The sequence below is a fragment of the Notothenia coriiceps genome, unplaced genomic scaffold, assembly GCF_000735185.1.
Source record: "Notothenia coriiceps isolate Sejong01 unplaced genomic scaffold, NC01 NC01_scaffold00001922, whole genome shotgun sequence".
In the NCBI taxonomy this organism is placed as follows: Eukaryota; Metazoa; Chordata; class Actinopteri; order Perciformes; family Nototheniidae; genus Notothenia; species Notothenia coriiceps.
Window position 1 is genome coordinate 231,469 of NW_011334623.1, and position 18,851 is coordinate 250,319.

General features: G+C 40.1%; 2 protein-coding genes across 2 annotated transcripts in view; both read right to left on the reverse strand.

The window, feature by feature from the left end:
- chrm3a (cholinergic receptor, muscarinic 3a) overlaps window positions 1–6,520 on the reverse strand; it is an 83,429-nt gene extending 76,909 nt beyond the window's left edge. The window contains exon 1 of the mRNA XM_010793353.1: window positions 6,400–6,520. The gene's annotated coding sequence lies outside the window, so the exon portion shown is untranslated. The remainder of the gene's footprint in view (window positions 1–6,399) is intronic.
- Window positions 1–18,851, reverse strand: part of ryr2b (ryanodine receptor 2b (cardiac)) — a 192,107-nt gene that overhangs the window by 71,570 nt on the left and 101,686 nt on the right. The window lies entirely within an intron of this gene.

Consider the following 18,851-nt stretch of genomic DNA (forward strand, 5'->3'; position numbering starts at 1 on the left):
GTCCTATTTTGATTGGATTAAATGTACCATGATCTTCCTGTTATGTCTGCCTGCCTTTTATTTTTACCCCCTAATGCAGTGACCTGCTCCACTCAAAATCAGTCGCATTGACCGCCGAAGACAATTTTGATTTCCTAGCTTTCTGATGATATCCGAGGAGTTTGTTTTTGTACTCCAAAGTATTAAGCAAAAATATGTCAATTATAATGACTGTTACAGAAGTCATCATTTGAGAAAAAGGCCTTTAAAGTGTCCTCTTCTCTGGATTCAATCTGATATTAGCGGAGGCAAATGATCAAAATACTACGGCAGGAAGAGTATTTTTAGTTTGGGATTTAGTGTCCTTGGAAGGCCTGCGACCTGTGGTGTATACTAGGTGTGTGTATTGTGTTTGTTTCCCGGGGAAAACACTCATGAGAAACCCCGGCTGTTGTTATGCCTGTTGTGACGTTAAGTTACTCCGTTCTCCGCTTGTAATTATGTCGTTACAAGCTTCAAAGCAAGGGCGCCGGAAGCGGGGGGGTCTGGGGGGGTCCAAAAACCCTAGGGTTAAACCCTAACCCTAACCTTAACCCTAACATGTCACCCATTGTGCATGTTTGGGATGCTCTGGATCGGCGTATACGACAGCGTGTTCCAGTTCCTGCCAATATCCAGCAACTTCGCACAGCCATTGAAGAGGAGTGGACCAACATTCCACAGGCCACAATCAACAACCTGATCAACTCTATGCGAAGGAGATGGGTGACATGTTAGGGTTAGAGTTTAACCCTAGGGTTTTCGGACCCCCCCAGACCCCCCCAATAAAGCAAAACTGCACGTTTCAGAGTGGCCTTTTATTGTGGCCAGCCTAAGGCACACCTGTGCAATAATCATGCTGTCTAATCAGCATCTTGATATGCCACACCTGTGAGGTGGGATGGATTATCTCGGCAAAGGAGAAGTGCTCACTATCACAGATTTTTTCAGATTTGTGAACAATATTTGAGAGAAATGGTTATTTTGTGTATATTGAAAATGTTTTAGATCTTTGAGTTCATCTCATGAAAAATGGGAGCAAAAACAAAAGTGTTGCGTTTATATTTTTGTTCAGTGTAGTAATCCAAGAGTTAAAAAATATATTTTTTAACTGAACCAACAACAGATGTTTGCTTGTCTACCCCAACATCTGTCCCAAGAGATGCTCATCATGAATTATAAGTTATTCTAAACATAAATATTAATTTCATCGCCAAGCAGTTGTGACAGCGCTCTCGTCTCTGTGTGTAATAGCATTTATTTCAACTCCGGCATGCCATTATTCAGTGCCTATAACATGTCACAGCATGTACCATTCTTTGGATTCCATCAGCATGAAATATCCAATCAAATGTCCCGCTGACAGAAATCACCGCCAATTTGCAATCATATCCCGTAACTGCAAATTGTATCGTCTAATATTGAAATTGCTTTAATGTTCAGGAAAAGCTTCCTTATGCGTTTCTGACAATATGTTTGATGAAGGATAATGTTTTAGTTCATTGTGAGCATTTACCCAATCATACATAAATGTTTTACTGAACAAGGCCAACGTGCTTTTTGGAGAGTTTAGCAATGTAGAAAACAAGAATCAGCAACATTCAAGGAAAACTTAAAACATCAAGGCAATTAAGTTTTAAAAGAAAAGATCCACACTTTGAAAGGTGTCTTTGAATTTAGTTTCCTTTTATCCATTTTCTCCCTGGCGGCTAAAGTATTTTACAGTTGTTCTTTTCTTTCTTCTTTCTTACTTTCAGGTTCCTTTCATGCACAGAAGCAGTTTACTCATATTTGCATATAGTCCCTGCTCCCTAAACACCGTCTTGTTCTAGCTACTTTCAGCATCATTAACTGTAGAACATTATGAAACTGAAGCCAATCAAATTAAGCAAACAAAGGGATGTCTTATGAATACTTTAAACTAGCAGCCCCGACTGAAAACCCCGCGGAGTTTATTAAAAGGACTAAACAGTTGGCTCAAATTACTTCAAAATGTTTATGAAAAGAAATCTGTTAGTTTTTACATAAGCTTCAAGGTTCCAGAGCTACTGTAGATAGCTTTAAAAAGATCACAGTGTGCTAACGTGAGAAAGAGAACATAGTGTACGTGACAGTTTACAAAGCAATCTTTAATGTAATCAATACTGTGTGAAAGTACATTAACTCAGAATAATGACGAACTAAGAAATATACGGCCGAATATTGAGAGTTAGAGGCTGGTCCGAGCCAAGTCAAACATCCATCATTATCACAGTTTCACTCTTTTCTTGAGCTGGTGCAGATTTACTCTGTCTCATAGTATACGAATTTCACTGCATCAGTATCATTCCCTGTTGACTCGTTCACTGTCTATTTTCTAAATTTCTATGTGAACAGTACATCTCTCTTTACCTGTAATCCATCCCTATAGACCACCAGTAAGAATGACGGGAGGGCAAGTCGTTATTGATTTATTTGCTAAGCACAGACAGAGAGCAGACACAAAAGAACAGTCACATATTAGACATGAATCTGAGTTCCCTCAAGTGAGGTTTATTTTATCGAGGGAGCAGAAGTAGCGAGAGTGAGACAGTTTGAGAGCGAGAGGCAGTGAAACATGACAGAGGGAGTAAGACAGAGAGAGTGGGTGAAAAGGGAAGAATGCCTTAACATTAGGACAGAAGAAAGAAAATGTTAAATGATTCAAAGAGAAAAATTTTGAATAAAGATTGCTGGTGCAGTTGAGTGTACCAGCCTGCTATTTGCAAAAATACTTGTATGAAACGCACCATGAAGGGTATTTTTAAGGGCATGTACAGCTGACTGATTCAACACACCGAAGAGTTTATAGACCTAAAAGACCCACATGAACCTTTGTAGTCAACATCTCTGACCTTCACTCTTCCACTGTAAATCACCCTTCGTTTCCTGCCAAAAACCTGACCTTTGAACTACATCTCACTTGCATTATCTTGATTTGTGTGGATTTCTGTGTGCTGAACATACACAATATCCTAAGATAAACATGCAGCAGCAGTTGTTAAAAGCACTGAAGTGAACACCTTATTGCCACCAATAAGGGGCAGTTCCAGCTTGGCTTATGACAACTAGTAAAGGTCAGTGAGGGATGAGCGTCGTGTTAGCCATAAAAGCCTAAATTGCACCTGCAGGGCGCCATTATTGCAAGTAATATGACCGTGAGACGCCAACAATTCAAGTTCAGTCAATAACATTTTATTTGCATTAGACGCCAAATATAATTATGATTAAATCCCTTCCATAAGAATTGTATCTTAATTGATGGTCATATAAAATAACGTTGCCATTCCTGCTTAAAACGACCAGCTGTCACACACACGTCCATATCTCCTCGCAGGCATGAAGGATGCTGATTGGTCCGTTCACAAGCATTACTTGAAGCCTGGCAAGAAGCTATTTTGTGTGATCGTGTGATATCTGGATAATATCCGGTTGCAGTATGCCAAGAAGAAGCAGAAGAAGAAGTAGAAGAAGAAGGAACTACACTGACCACGCTTTCAAAAATCAAAATCAAGTATTATATTGTATGTGTGTTATAACGGTAGTATCTGAATTTAGACATAGCCTCTTCCCAGCACTGTGTCTTTGAAGCTAAACAGGTGCTTCGAACTTGGGGCAACAGCAGTAGCTGTCCAGAGAGTGGATACTAAGACAATGAGGCCAATCCCTCTCCCCTCAAGGCTTTCCTGTAATCGCACCCTAAGGCAGTGCCTCTGCTTACACGGAAATAAGGAAGTGGTGCAAGGCTGTATAAACACAGTTCTTTATGAACAACGTAATTGAGCACTGATTGACAGCTTTCCATCCGGTGATGAAATCCCCTTTCCCATCAGCACGGGTTATTACGAGCACAAAGTTTGTACAGAGACATTTTGAGGCCAACTACAGAGAATTTGTGTTATTTTTTTAAATGATTGAACCGAGATGGAAAAGTGAATGCCAATGTGCTGTCTATAGATAGATTCTGTGCTTTGCTGTGTTGTGGTCTGCATGGCTGTGAAAGTGGATTAAACAGGCTCTAACATCAAGACAAGCTCTAATGAAACCCAATGGAGGAGTTAGGCTGTCTGTTTGGCCAGCTGACTCCTGTAAAATTCCCATCACTGTCTCCCGTTGCCTGCTCTAAAAGTAGCCTTGTGGAGCCAGTAAGAGCACGCTTCGTCTTGAGGGCTATAATGTTTTATGCTTTTTTCTGAATAATAAGTGGCTGCCACTATTTATTTCACATATTTTATTGTTGCATATTCCTGTGTTGTTAGTTGTGACGACTAGCTCTATACCTCGTTCTGCTGTTTGATTTCTCCCCAACCTTTGCACTTTTTGGCAGCCATAGTTTTTGGTTAAGGAGACAATACATTTGCATGGAGGCCAAATGTTTGTGAGGTTGTATTTGTATTTAAGCTGCCTCTTTTTGATAATATTGCACCAGTGTGAATCAGTCTTTTCCTAATCTGACAAAGTTCCATTTTAAACTGAAAATATTAACAAGAATATGCACCATAGGCCTATGTATGTTTCCCTTTAAAGAAACTGTTCAACATTTTGGGAAATACACAAATGTGATATATGGCAAGAGATAGAGCTGTAGCCAATTAGCTTAGCTTAGCATTAAGACTGAAAGAAATCTGGTCACCACTAACCCAACTACTTAAACTTTCTCATTGGGTTTTGGTAGGAATAATAAGCTTTCAGAAAGAGCTATGCTAGCTGTTTCTTCGTTTTCTTGATGTTAATTTAAGCTAATCAGCTGCTGGCGACATAGCTTCATATTTACAGACATGAAAGTGGTGTTGATCTTTTCATCTAACATGAAAGCAATGAGAGTATTTCCCAAATATCTAGCAATTCATTTGATGATTGAACTCAAAATGGGGAAAGATCTTGACTATAGGTTCCAGTAAACTATAGCAGTATTTCCCACAAATGAATTACAAATGGTAGGTTAACCTTTTAAAGGCTGACTGCTTTCTATATCAGTACATAAAGACAAGCTTGGGACTAATAATCCGAGCATCTGCATCTGTGCCAAGAAGCCACCCTGTGCAACACCTACGCACAACCCCAGGTACAGCAGAAGGTAAAAGCAAGGCGTTTTCATCGCACTTATCAATGTCACAACAATGCACTATCCTCCACCCACAGTCCATGATCAATACGACCGAAGCAAAGCAATACCATCTATCAAGACAGGTAAAGGCTGAAAAAATAATAGTCAACCAATATTGACCGGGGCTCAAACAATAAATCAAGCCATGAAAGACCTATTACCTTTTTTCTATCTCACCCTCTCCTTCATGTGTCCCTTTCTTTGAATGTCCTCCACTGCGTGTCTCCCCTCAGCAGGCAATGGAAAGTCACAATCATCTAAACACATTCCTGCTCCACCTTTACCAGACTAGTAACAGAGCGTGCATTCACCATGACATAGAACTGCACTGTTCCCTAACAGTGGCTCTGTTGATATATTGATATAAAAACACGCTGGTTGTGTTGATATATGCAACATATTAAAATGTTAAACTATCAGGGTTTACAGACATGGGGGAATAATTTATGGTACGGCTACTGTATTGTCAAAGGCACACTGAGGCTTCTGTGATGAATAACTGCAGCCGTAGACCAAAAGGAAAATATTTGCACCATGGCACAGATGCCATTCCCTCTGCTCTTACTCATTATCCAGAACAATGTCAAAGTACCCCCAGGTCAGTGAGAGGGGACATTCCTTCACGTTGCCATCTAAGGGCATCATAAATAAACAGTCACCCCAAATCATGAGAGCATTTCACTTGCCATGTAAGGACACAATTAATTTCCTCCTCTGTCCATAGCCATGCATTGCAGTCACAAATACTTTATATCTGATCACCATATTAATAATGTGCCACAAGAGGGAGAATACGCATCAACCCAAATATCCCTTCTGCTCTCCTTTTTCATTAACTTTCACTTTCAGAGGATTTCAGCTATGAAAACAAATATTTGTCCGTGTTTTTAATTAACTTTACAGATTTGCTTGAGAAGCCACGTAGAATTTTTGGAGGGGAAGCATCTGAAGAGTGCAGAGGGGTTGGGCAGGGATGCTGAGCGGGGAGCAGCAGCAGCAGCAGCAGCAGCACTTGTTTGCCAAACTTACATTTAAATAAGAACACAGTTAATACGAGCATGCAACACTATCCTGAATACAATACATGTGCGATCAGGAGACAAGCATGCGTAAAGAACAATGTTCTGTTGTGCCTGCAACTTCAAAGTGCAACGTAGTGCGAGGAAATCGTGACAGAATAAAGCAGAAGAGAATCGGTTCTCCCAGTAAAATACCATACACTTCTCAAAACTTTTAGATTCAATATGTTCACCTACCTCATCACTTTCAATGGTGCGCAGGTCAAAAGCAGTACAAGTAGATGGGAAAATGGACAATCCAGTCAAACTTGTGTCGGGTGCATGTTTGGCAGAGCGGCAGAAGTCCCTTCCTCTCGAGTCTGAGGCGTTCACGGTAAACAACTAACGGGGCTCGCCTTCTACCGTCACCGAGCCGTAGGTTGGCCGGCGATGTGATGAGCTGTGCGGCATCTCCAAGGGCGCACGGAAGATCACTGCGTCTGGATTGGCCAGAGCAGCCGTGACGCACCAGCAGGTGGCACACCCGGCGAATCAAAAAGTCCAGATTCATTCATAGATAATAGCTCTGGGAAAATAAGCAGCTCTACAAACTCCACGTGAGTCATATACAAGATCAATATGGTTAGGGTGCTCCTTATTTCGTCTCTGCCTCTCTGAGAGACTTTTCTATTTCTGTTTTAATAATTGGACAGTGTCATCACCCCAAGAGTTAATCTGTTTCATTTGGAACACGCAATGTCCTTTTTTGTAATTGCAGTCTGTTTTCAGGAATGCTGCAATTATAAAACACAATAGTGCTTCTATATTGTTCTGCGAGCAAATTTCCCATTTGAACAAATCAGCCTAAATGGGTCCAACTTATGCATTTAAATTGTTTCTGTTTCAAACTGTTCCTACACATTTAGCTAAGCAGCTCTCAAATGCAAGTAAATAACGAGGATAATAAAACAATTAAAACGACATAGGCAAGTGAAGAGGAAATAATAATACCTAATATTTTATATAGTGCTTTTTCCATATTCAAAGATGTCTTAATCTAAAGAGTACTAGGCACTTACACACACAATCAAGTGAAGATGCAGACCAAATCTGGAAAGTACTTACAACACAAATACAACTATGAATGTGTTCAAATAGAGTTAAAATCCTCCTTTCACTTAGATATTTCCCTCAATGTGTGGAAACACTTGAGTGTGTTTTGACACTTGCCCGAGTGCAATTCAAGGAGCCAAAGCAAATGTTTTAATACTTTTTTTTCACAAACACAAATAAGAAGTGAGTGGTAATCCTTGGAGGAATGTGTAAGCCAATTACGGCTGGCTGCAGGGACTTCTGGAATGGAGCCTCTGAGCTTCCTGCTCAGACTCACTGCAGACCCTCGGACCACATTTCCTGTTCACATTGCACGGGCAATATTTCTATGAAAATACAGAACGGTTAGAGACATGAATAGGATATCGTGCCGACTTCCTCCAACATCCACTGTGCCATCATCCTCCTAATACCTTGTAGGCTATTTAACACTGTGTCTGTGTGTACTTTCCCATCAGAGGATAGTTCGCATCCTGAGAGTGGGGAACCAGTTCTTTCCATCTGGATGCTGTAAATGAGAGAGAGTGTGTGTGTGTGTGTGCACATAATATTGCGACTGTTGAGAAGGATGGCTTAGACTCTTGCTGATCTGCATGTTTAATTTGAGGGTTCATGTTGGGTGTGCCGTTTACTCTCCTATAGCTTCATGGATATTTGCTAATCTGCAGGTATTAAAAGAATCTTGCACACTTTGCAGAGATGTTAAGCATATAAGCTTGAGACACATAGATCAATGTAGAACAGGGGCAAATATTGATATAAAAGCCAATTATTTTATTTCAATGTCGACTACGCCCAGGCTGATGAAGCAAACATTGAACATGACATCTGGGACAATGGGAATATGATGATTGCATTATATAAACTGTAGCCTACTGGAAGTGTTAATAACATGCACATAGAGAACTACGTAAGGAAACAAAGTCACCCACTAATATACATAAGTCAGTGGTGTCAGGATGTATTTGACCCATCATAAATAATAAGATGGTAAAGAGAACCCAGTCCGGGGTTTTGGTCCAGCTCACCTGCTGTGTGGGATAAACACACACTCTAAGCTGAGCCTCAACATTCACCCCCCTGCAATTTCACACTGTCTGATTCTTCAGGAACTGCATGAACACCCTGATAACCAAGTCACAGTAGCCCACTGGTCTACAGAGGCAGTTTTCCCTTCATAATGGTCTTTACATCCCACTCCTACTGGCAAGAGAGACAGCAAAACACCGGATTACATATAAATAACTTTGAAACATTGAAATAACTTTACCTGCATAAAACCTAAACAATTATTTGCTTTTGTGCTGAAAAGGTTCGATAAAGAATCAGTTATTAATCAGCCTCAGTGTTGTATGCCTCCATTATAACAGGTAAAGTTCACAGTAACTGTCTCGTTTGTCATCAATAAAACAGTTTTTTTCTGTTACAATTAGCAAAGAAAATGTTGAGTTATGAACAAATGTGTTTTTTTTAGGTCACATTGATCTTTGACCATCAAAATCTGACCAGTAAAGGTTAATGTTGTTTCAAACTTGAAGACATGTCCTCCAGGCGGTACTGAGATATCTTATTGATGAAAATAGGAAGGAAGGACTGATAGATTGACAACCTGAAAATGCATTCTCTGGCGCAGAGGCAAAAAGAAAATGCTTTGCCAATAAGGAAAACCGCGGGGCAAGAAGAGCAGAGAACTGTGAGATGAAGATGTGGTCAGAAAATCAAGTGTTGGTAGTCGTGACTCCAAACTCCAGTAAGAAATATCTTAAAGCTACCGTGACTTGTTGTTTATTAGATTACATTACATGTTAGATGCTTTTATCCAAAGCGACTTACATACTCAATACTGTGGACAATCCCAACAGGAGCAATTTGGGGTGAAGTGTCTCAGGGACACAACGACATGCGTTGAACCTGTGCTCCCCCTGATCCGAACACCAACGCACTAATCCACTGCGCCACATGCCTCCTCTTTATCTTGTATCAGAAACTAAATTCACATTCGAATAAAGCTGCCATAATTAGTTCTTAAAACAACGAGTATACAGAAAATTAATATGCAACTAATTTCACTCACATTTTTAAGCATAATTGCAAAACATTTAAAGCATTCTTAAAATTGAAGTGTTAGTCAGCTGAAAACGTTGTAGACAATTGGAAACATAGTCATTCATTTTGCACATAAATATTGTTCCAACAACTCTGTAGAAAAAGTGGAAAGTGACAAAAAAGAGGACTGATATAATAAATAAAGTTGTTGTAATAGAATATAATACATTAATTACAGTGCTGCCAGCAAAACAGCAAACCCAATTTCCTCTTTGTAGACTCTTAATAGAAAATATTCACAGCTTCTTGCACATATGACACTCCTAGGCTCACAATCTTTGTGAATGAAAACAGAAAATGTATCAGAAAAGTAATTCTTTTGTACGTTTCTGATGAGCAGTTGATGAAAAAGATTCCAAAGAAAGCAAGCTTTCAGACAAAAAGAGCCTTTTAATCCACTAGATAGGCTCTATTTCATGTTAATATATGGTAAAATAAACAGAAAAGGAGAGCATGTAAACATCATGCACCACCGTTTCAAACCATTTTGCTTGAAAAATGTTTTCCCAGTAACACAGTCGGGGTTATTAGGGTTACATTCATAAAACACATTGCCTGCCTGACCCTACATTTCTGATTTAACAGCAGGGTAATTTTCCCTGATAACAGCTCAGATATATTGTGTGAAAGCTTCAAAACCTCACATTGGTAAATACTCCAGGAAAAACATAGCATAACAAATTATCAGATTGTTTTCATGACAACACTTTTAATATGCACACGAGCATCACGTACAGAAAAAAATAGTTAAATGTATTTTCATTTTGTGATGCTGGTTTGGCACTGGTGCTGATGATGTATAGCAGGGGTCGTCTATGGAAAGCCCAAAGTGCCATAATATGCGCGTATGTTCGCCCGTTTATTCGCGCGAACATATGCGCGTATAATGACACTTTGTGCTTTCCATAGTCGGCAACCCCTGGCACGCAGCACTGTAACCAGTGGCACACTAGGAATAAGTGGAATATTTTTTGTTTTTTTTCGGATCCTGAATGAGACAGAAGGAAGCCATGCACGCAACGCAGCCCCGCTCTCTCCAGTCGATTTGCTGCTGCTTTCCTCCGTGGTGAAACGATCAGGGGTGTAGTGCTGCCGGAGCGTTCCCGCACTTCACAAATTGCAGTAGGCTACCCATAAAGAGCTGTACAAATGCCGCAGTTTATGCGTGGCTGTGTCTTTAGTTGAAAGCCCAGTGGCGATATGCTCATCTCTCATCGAAAATAATATGCTACACAGGGGCGGACTGGCCATCTGTGTGTTCTGGAGAATCACAGAACGGACGGTCGTCATTATTATTATGCCGTTGAAACCAATTATTTAAATGTATTTAAACGGCATCTGACAGGTGAAAGAGGTCCACACACTGCTTCCCCGCAGTGACAGCGAGGCTCCCCCCGCCCTCCTGTTGACAGTTCACGAGTGCCGATGCAGCGTTGATTGCTGCTGCACTTTTCTGTTTTCTACAGATATCTTTATTGTTGCAGTGGTACCCAAGCTTTTGGGACCCGTAACAAATTGTGGCAGTTCACGATCGTCGGCACACTGATCACAATTTGTTTTTTAAATGGCACTTCATATCAAAAAGGTTGCTGACCCCTGATGTATTCTGTACCACCAATCTCTGATGAATTTCTTGAGGGCTTTCAATTTAGAAATAAGGGTTTTTCAGAAAAATAATTAAGACGCCAACACCTCAGGAGTGTTTGAGAGAGAGAGAGAGAGAGAGAGAGAGAGAGAGAGAGAGAGAGAGAGAGAGAGAGAGAGAGAGAGAGAGAGAGAGAGAGAGAGAGAGTGTGTGTGTGTGTGTGTGTGTGTGTGTGCCCATGTCCTTCCTTGAATGAGATAGAAGCATCTGAATACTAAGTGTTCCCAGCTCACCATTTCTTTCTCAACATTTCTCTAGCTTCCAACACCAGCTTCAATTCATACTTTTGTTCGTCATACCTCAGGCATACTCATTCAGTCCAGTATTTTCCCTTTTCCCAGCACCCCTCCATCCCCTTTTTTCACATGAATAGAAAACCTAAAACCTCACTATGTCCAAAGAATTCGCAGTTTTTCGCAGACATTTTAGCTCTGACCTTGATCACAGTCTGACTTGTCATCCCTACTGTCATCCCCTGTCCTTTGGCAAGTTGTTAGTAGAATATACAAGTAGAGCATGTCTCTAACTGTCTCCCTGCTGAACTTCAACGCCCTGCAGCCTGTCCCATATATTCTTTAGTCCTTCGGCATGAAATCTATTCAAAGTGAAGACTGCTACACAACAAATCTGGCCTGCATGTTCCTCATTGACACTCCTCATCAAAACTGAGATGAGCAGAAATCACTGGAAACACATCTGGGAACGCAGTGTGTCAAAATGTTTCAATTCTTGAACCCATGGGGAGTGCAATCAATCAGTAATCGCTCAGAGGTCAACAGCCTGTTGTTAGAGGGCGCGCCGTGTTGTGATAAAGAGTCATCACAATCAAAAAGTGTAAAATAAAAGAATAAGTGCTTCTTACCGACTGAAGATGTGACACATTCTGTAAATCAACAGCTCTGATGCTGTAGTTGGTTAAGTTAAGGAATTCATTTAAAAATAAGGACAGACACACTACTTACATTTAGTAAATACATCAGAAATTAAGAGAACATTTAGATGAAAATGATAAGAGAAACAACACAAGAAAATATGTTATTAATATTGTAATTATGTATTAAGCCAAGGGTCACCAATTGCAGACAAGAGTAGACTGAGATGCAGCTACTAGCTAACATTAGCTGTGACTTGGTTGCGAATGATGTCACCAACTCACTTTTTTTGTTTTAAAAGAAGAGTCCTTCCACTGACATCAAAAATATGCACTTTATGGCTAGAAACATGAAATAAAGACTATGGCCTGTTTGGCTTTTCGGCTTGCAACCTTACTCATATTTGCAAATAGGTTTTAAATGTATACATGTACAGTATCTCTTTTTCATTTGGTCACTTCAAATTAAAGAAGTAGTTCACTTATAATTGCATCCGCATAAATGTAAATACACATGATCTTTCTCTTGCTACAGTGCAACAGGATAATGTCTTTCATTAGATGTTAACTCGCTGACAATCGCCCACACTTCTCCACACCTCCAGTTTGTAGCACAGCTTTGCAGTCTCAAGCGGCGTCACAATTCCCTATCATATCATCTGGGTTATTGGTTTAGACTTTACAAAGCTCCCCCAAAGTCACAGACTCCATTAAACAACAGATTCATGAGTGGAATCTGTGGAGAGACTCTTAAAATGCTAACAGATCTCAGTTTGTTTGTTGAACTTCCACTTCCTGTCATCAGTGTGACTCACAGCCTCACATTACATCACCCTGATCCCCAGGCACGAAGAGTCTTTCTAATAATGACATGATTTCATTGTCGGACCCAAGGTGAACAAGCAGCCAGCGCCGGTTCATCGTGACGCATGTTAAACAGAGTCCTTCATAACATCTCATACTCTTCTGAATCCAATCAGATCAAATAAAAAACGACTTGAGTAAAATACCAAAACAGAGACTTGTTTGGCTTTGTTTCTTCAGGGCCCATTTGACATCGTCAGCAGCTATTCAGTCAGGACAAAAGTCAGATTAATAAAGGTTTAATTATGCTAAAGGCCTAAGCTAATTAATTATCACTATCAGTTGTGCTTAATATCCCTTTAGATAAAAAGAATATAATTATCTTTTGACTTCCCCTCAGCAAGATCCTCAGAAAGTGTACCGTCAACACACGGCAATTTGAAAGTCAGAAATTAATATTCTGCACATTTATCAGAGCAGAATTCTGAAATAAATTGTGTTCACTGGCATTCATTGTCTGGCAAACACACAAGGGGATAGACTGAAGCTTTTCCATGCTTGAGCTAACTTAGCAGCCTGGCTCTGAGCTTTGACAGACCCAGTTGGGCTGATCCTCCTCCAGCCACATAAACAGGGCTTTCCCCACATCCTACAACACAATGCATAATTCACTCATTGATATCAGTATGCCACGGACAGAACACTCGGCTCTCAATATGCTGCATTGTCCCCCCCCCCCCCCCNCCCCCGCCCTGATTCCCAGCCCCACTCCCTTTCTAATGATTTACAAACTGCGCACCTGGTTAGTCAAATACTGATCTTCCACTATTTCATAAAAGAACGACACCCAACGGGGGGTTTTACTGGGTACTTAAAACGCCAACACTCATGGGCCGTGTGTGTGAGTCTGTGATAAGGAAGGGAGTGTGACAGTGAGAAAATAAGCGGGAGAAAAACAACAAGTGGAAGGCTGGATAGTAACGGAGCATTATTTCTGAGTTTCAAAGCCTTATATGCACTGAATAACAGCTCAACTTCAAAGACCAAAATGAAGGTTTTCAACCTTTTTGTCTCCCTGGCCAATTCGTGGCTTTGTTGCTGAAATGACTATCCAGACGTCCAGATGTTAAAAATCCCCAAAGAGATCCAAGGGATGGGGGTAGTAATCAAGATAAACGAAGTTCAATAAAGGTAAAAACGAATTAGTGTGTGTGCTGCCTGCCCACACATAGGCTACGACGCAAGTCTGTCTGCATGTCTACATCTAAGCAGCAACATTTACTCTGATTATCTCCTTACACTTATGGAATCAGGTTAAGTGCCGATAAATATCCTCCTCCTCGTCAGCCCTCTGAAGATAGACCACATCTGGTCTTGGTTGTTAGACTCATATTAGCTCTTCATGCAGGACTAATCAGAGCCATCCCAGCCAGGCTTATGAGATAATGCTGGATCATACCGCTTTGATCGACAGGGAAACAGTTCATTGCATCTCATTAGCTCCCGAGGAGACAGACACAGAAACTACAATATTATGACCAAATTCCACAAGAGATGAGCTTTTGACACAAAAACATATTTTTTTATACATCCTGCTTAATGGAGTAAACGGTTATTTTGTGTGTGTTTTTGTAGATTATTGAGTATTCTACCTCGGGACTGTGGGAAACAGTATTTCAATCTTTCTGTGTGTACAAACATAATTTGAGATTGACAATAAAGTTGACTGACTGATAACTGTAGCAGCAGCATTCTTAAAGGGACATGATAATGGTCTTTTGGGTTTTCCCTTTCCTTTTTTGTTGTTTGTTTTTGTGCATGTAAATGGTCTACAAAGGCTAAATTCACAAAGTTTCGTCCAGAGGGAGTGAACACACTCTTTTTAGGGGACGGTTTTACTTTATTTCTCACCAGTGAGGAGAAACTCATAAAACTCAACATGTGTGTATTTACTTTGAACATTTAAATGGCCAGATGTGTCTCCTTGCCGGAATATCAATAGCACCCATCCTTCAGATTTAGAGATTTGATCATTAATCTCCACCTTCGTTAATTAAAAAAGTAGATTAGATACCAAACACCCTATCTGCTTTCAAATTGCTTCTGAATTTCAAATATGGGTTTACAAATGTAGCAGATTTGCATTTTCTTTTACTTTAATCAGACCCATGTATACGGAAGAGGATTAGGGCCACATGATTTTTTTTTTTGGGAGGAGACTTTTTTTCTCAGAATTCTGATTTTAATCTCAGAATTCTGAGATTAAAGTCAGACAAATTTGAAAATCCTCCCAAACATTTTTTTTTATGTGGCCCTAATCCTCTTCCGTACATGTATGTACTACCAAGAGACATGGACACATCTTTGAGGAAAGCTGAGCAATGTAGCCAATATTGAAATCACAGTAAATGGAGCATAATAACCTTAGGTTCATCCCAATTAAGAGTAAATTAAATGGATGGCTGAATTAATTAATAAATGCATGAATGAAAATCATGAGCATTGAATTGTTTTAAGGGCTATTTAAGGTCTTTAAGCTAAGGCTTCTATAGTAATCAGAGTAATGACATTGTTTACATATTTTAGTAGCTCCATAACAAAGCTACACTTTGGCCTCACCATCCTTTTAATCCCGCTAATAAGGAATGTTTTTTTTTTCGTTTTACGACTCTTGTGGGGACAAACCAAAAAGCTGCATGGGGACGAAAATAATTGCGATCGTGAAAAATCGTGTTCACTCAGAATATAATCAGGGAGAAAAGTTTAAAGATATGTTCTCTGTATGCATGTTAGTACCACTCTGCCAGGATCCTGATGTGTTTCCAATCACACACCTCTGTGTTACTGGTTCTGCATAGAGGAGTGCCAACATGGTGCAGCTACTGGGAGGACAGACACAGCGTGGAGCGCAGGTGCAAATAATATCTGGGAGGGACGGTGCACACAAAGAGAGCCAGAGACAAAAAGGGAGACAGACACCAACATACTCCTGCATTGATGCACAGGTGTCCTGTCTTTTGATGTGACTTAAAAAAACAACTTAAAAGCTTTAGTAAAGTGTATACTCGGGAGGATCTATGACAGTGCGAAGCATCAAATGAAATTACAAAAGGCCCTCAATGTCTATGATGAACTAAAAAGGTAGTGTGCTGTAACACCAACAACAGAAACGTCTGCCAGAGATGATGCAACATTTCCAAAATCCCACTGACTGCTCAATATTGAGAACTCTATTGGGTATTCAAAATAGTGACTGAGAAAACAAAAGAGTGATTTTAGCAACATCTTGTGACGTTGTTTAGCTGATGGAGCTGCTCAGTTGTCATGGAGATGGTTGTGGCAGATTCTCCTGAATCAATATAGCCAATAGAGCCACATAGGCCCCCCATCTTTAGCCTGACCTGCTCCTTCACTGCTGCTGTCCTCTAACAGGTTGTTGGTTTGCCACTACAATACAACTCCCAAGCCTCAAACATCCTTCTGGAAGCAAGACAAATATATCCGGAATTGAAAACGTGTTGACATACAGTAGGATTCAATCAGCTTCACCTCACTACAACCTCACGTTTTTTTTTCTTTCCCTACCAACTCACTAGCAGCTGAGGATCAGTGGACAGCTGTGGTCTTCTCTGAGATGTTGCTATGGTATTCTATAACAAGGAACACTCACAAACTACCTATTGAAACAACCTGTATGTACATGTTTAGGGGTTACAGATGGGGTCCAAAACTAGCAAGCCACATGAATGTCTGGGAGCTAATTCATGTTATATGCTACACAAATATGGCCAGGATCCGTTGAATTTTGGGTTGCAGATTAACATTTTCCACAGGGAGTTTCGTTTAGCATGAACCACTTGAAATAACTAAAGGATCAGTTAAAAAAGAAAGTAGAAAGAAAGTGAGGTCAAAGAAAACTATTTCAGCTAAAAAAGTTAGCAATGACAGAGTATCTTTGTTATTCATGTTTTATTAGCTTTGCTTTTAAATTAGTGTTTTTAAAAGCCATTTTATAATATAGCTCTTAATGCTCTTAATGTCTTTCATTCATGTAAAGCACTTTAAATTGCCTTGTGTTGAAAGGTGCTATATAAATAAACTTGCCTTGCCTATATTACACAGATACAATTTATAACCACTACTACTTCCCAAAATGATAGGTTCTATACACAACCAACGTATTATGGTATGCAATCCAATAAAATAACTCTGCAAATGTGGTTTAAAGAATTACTGATTACTCAACTAACTAATGTGCTGTCAAAGCCGCTTGTTGTCCTCGACATGATTGTGTTCACCCAGGTAAGAATTGCATATGAAGAAAAGTGTTGTGAAGCACAGCATTTAGGATATTAGCTAGAGATAACTTCCCAAAATCTTAATAGTTTTTAATGTTGAACCATGATAAACTTTCAACATGTATTTCCCTTCTCCAACAAACAACACAATCATTAGAGTGAGATATATATTCTCCACAACTGTAAACAACACTGGGCCAAGCTTCAAAACCATCACATTATAAAGCTGCCAAATAACATCTCAAACTGTTTATGTGTGTGTGCGTGTGTGTGTGCGTGTGTGTGAGTATGTGTGCGCCCCCTCAGTGTGCATGTGTGTGCGTCTTAAATAAACAAAACGCCATAAACAGGCACGGTGAAATGTCTGTGTTCCTTATTAGGAAGACGAAGGGTCGTGACGCTGCTCACTCTAAATTGGGCTGGATGGGGAACCAATTAGTGTTGCATACAACAGTCAAAATTCTCATCCCCTCCTGTGCCAATCATCACAATGCAATTTCAGCAGACAAATTAAGTCCAATTTACTCAGACAATTAAAACACTAAAATCAGAAACTAGGTTTGCCCCCCTCTGTTTTCACCCTCAGGGCTCTAGTGATGATATGTGTAAATATTTCGTCCTCTTTCCTCTTACACAGACAGAGGAGTGAAAAGAGCAAGAGAGAGAGGGAGACACAGCTGAGGGAATCACAATTGGATCCAGGATGGTTGCATTAGAGATGAGCAGCCTCGGGTCAAGGTAACTGAACACTTCCAATAGCAAAGTAACTATCTGTCTGCTCTGAAGCTTATTTACAGCGTACAAAGGATCTAGATAAGAGACGTGTGTGTGTGTGTGTGTGTGTGTGTGTGTGTGTGTGTGTGTGTGTGTGTGTGTGTGTGTGTGTGTGTGTGTGTGAGAGAGAGAGAGAGAGAGAGAGAGGTAGAGAGAGAGCTTGTAAGAATGATTAAGGCAGGATGGAGACAGATCCTAACAGAATGGAAAGCCGACAATGAAAGGCAAGTGTTCAGGACTGATAATAAGTGCAATCAATTCAAGTCTGAAGGCTGTTTGGGAATCTCCACTGTGAGATTGAGTATCTTTACCAGAAAAGATGAGAAAACAAACCACACCAAGTGACTCTTCAACCACTTCTTCCTGGTCCAAAACAAGGCTATTCTTCACCCCTTGAGCGTCATCAGCAGGTCAGCAGTGTTTCTCTTATCCAGTGTAATATTTAGCATCTTTTAGCCTCCTCTCCTCACATAGACCTTTTCTCTAAATAAAGAAATTAGATTTTTTTTCAAAGATGCTGCATCCCACAGACTTTCGTGACCAAAATATCAACCTCAAAGTGGGTTACAGGTAAAGTCAAGTGGACATTATCCCTAGTGCCACAGCGAGGTTGACTAGTTTGGTCTTGCTGACCGCTGGATAGATTTACTCACTAGATTGGCACTAGCTAGCGTCTTCCCTTTAAAAGGAAATATAAAAATAAAATTGATGATCCCTTGACTTTTCTATATTTAGGACTTTAGGATTGTATGACATTTTAAGTCATAAAATAATTTGGTTTATGGCTTAATTTTTTGTTTCGCGCCAACAATCTAAGTTGATTAAACATAAAACAGCAGGTATACCTCCTGTAGGATGTCAATGATGTAACTATGTCTGAGCCTCACTGTGCTTTAGTGCCGTCAGTGTTGCTGTAGACTCTTGTCCCTCCACTATTTAATCATTCTTACTGTTGAACATTGTGGCTTTGAGCCTCTCTTCCTTTTATCACAACTATTTTCTTTTTTTGTCATTTTAACCTTGATGAATGAATACATTTCCTCAAACTAGATGAGGGGTTCCCAAACTTTTCAGCCCGCAACCCCCAAAATAACAGTGC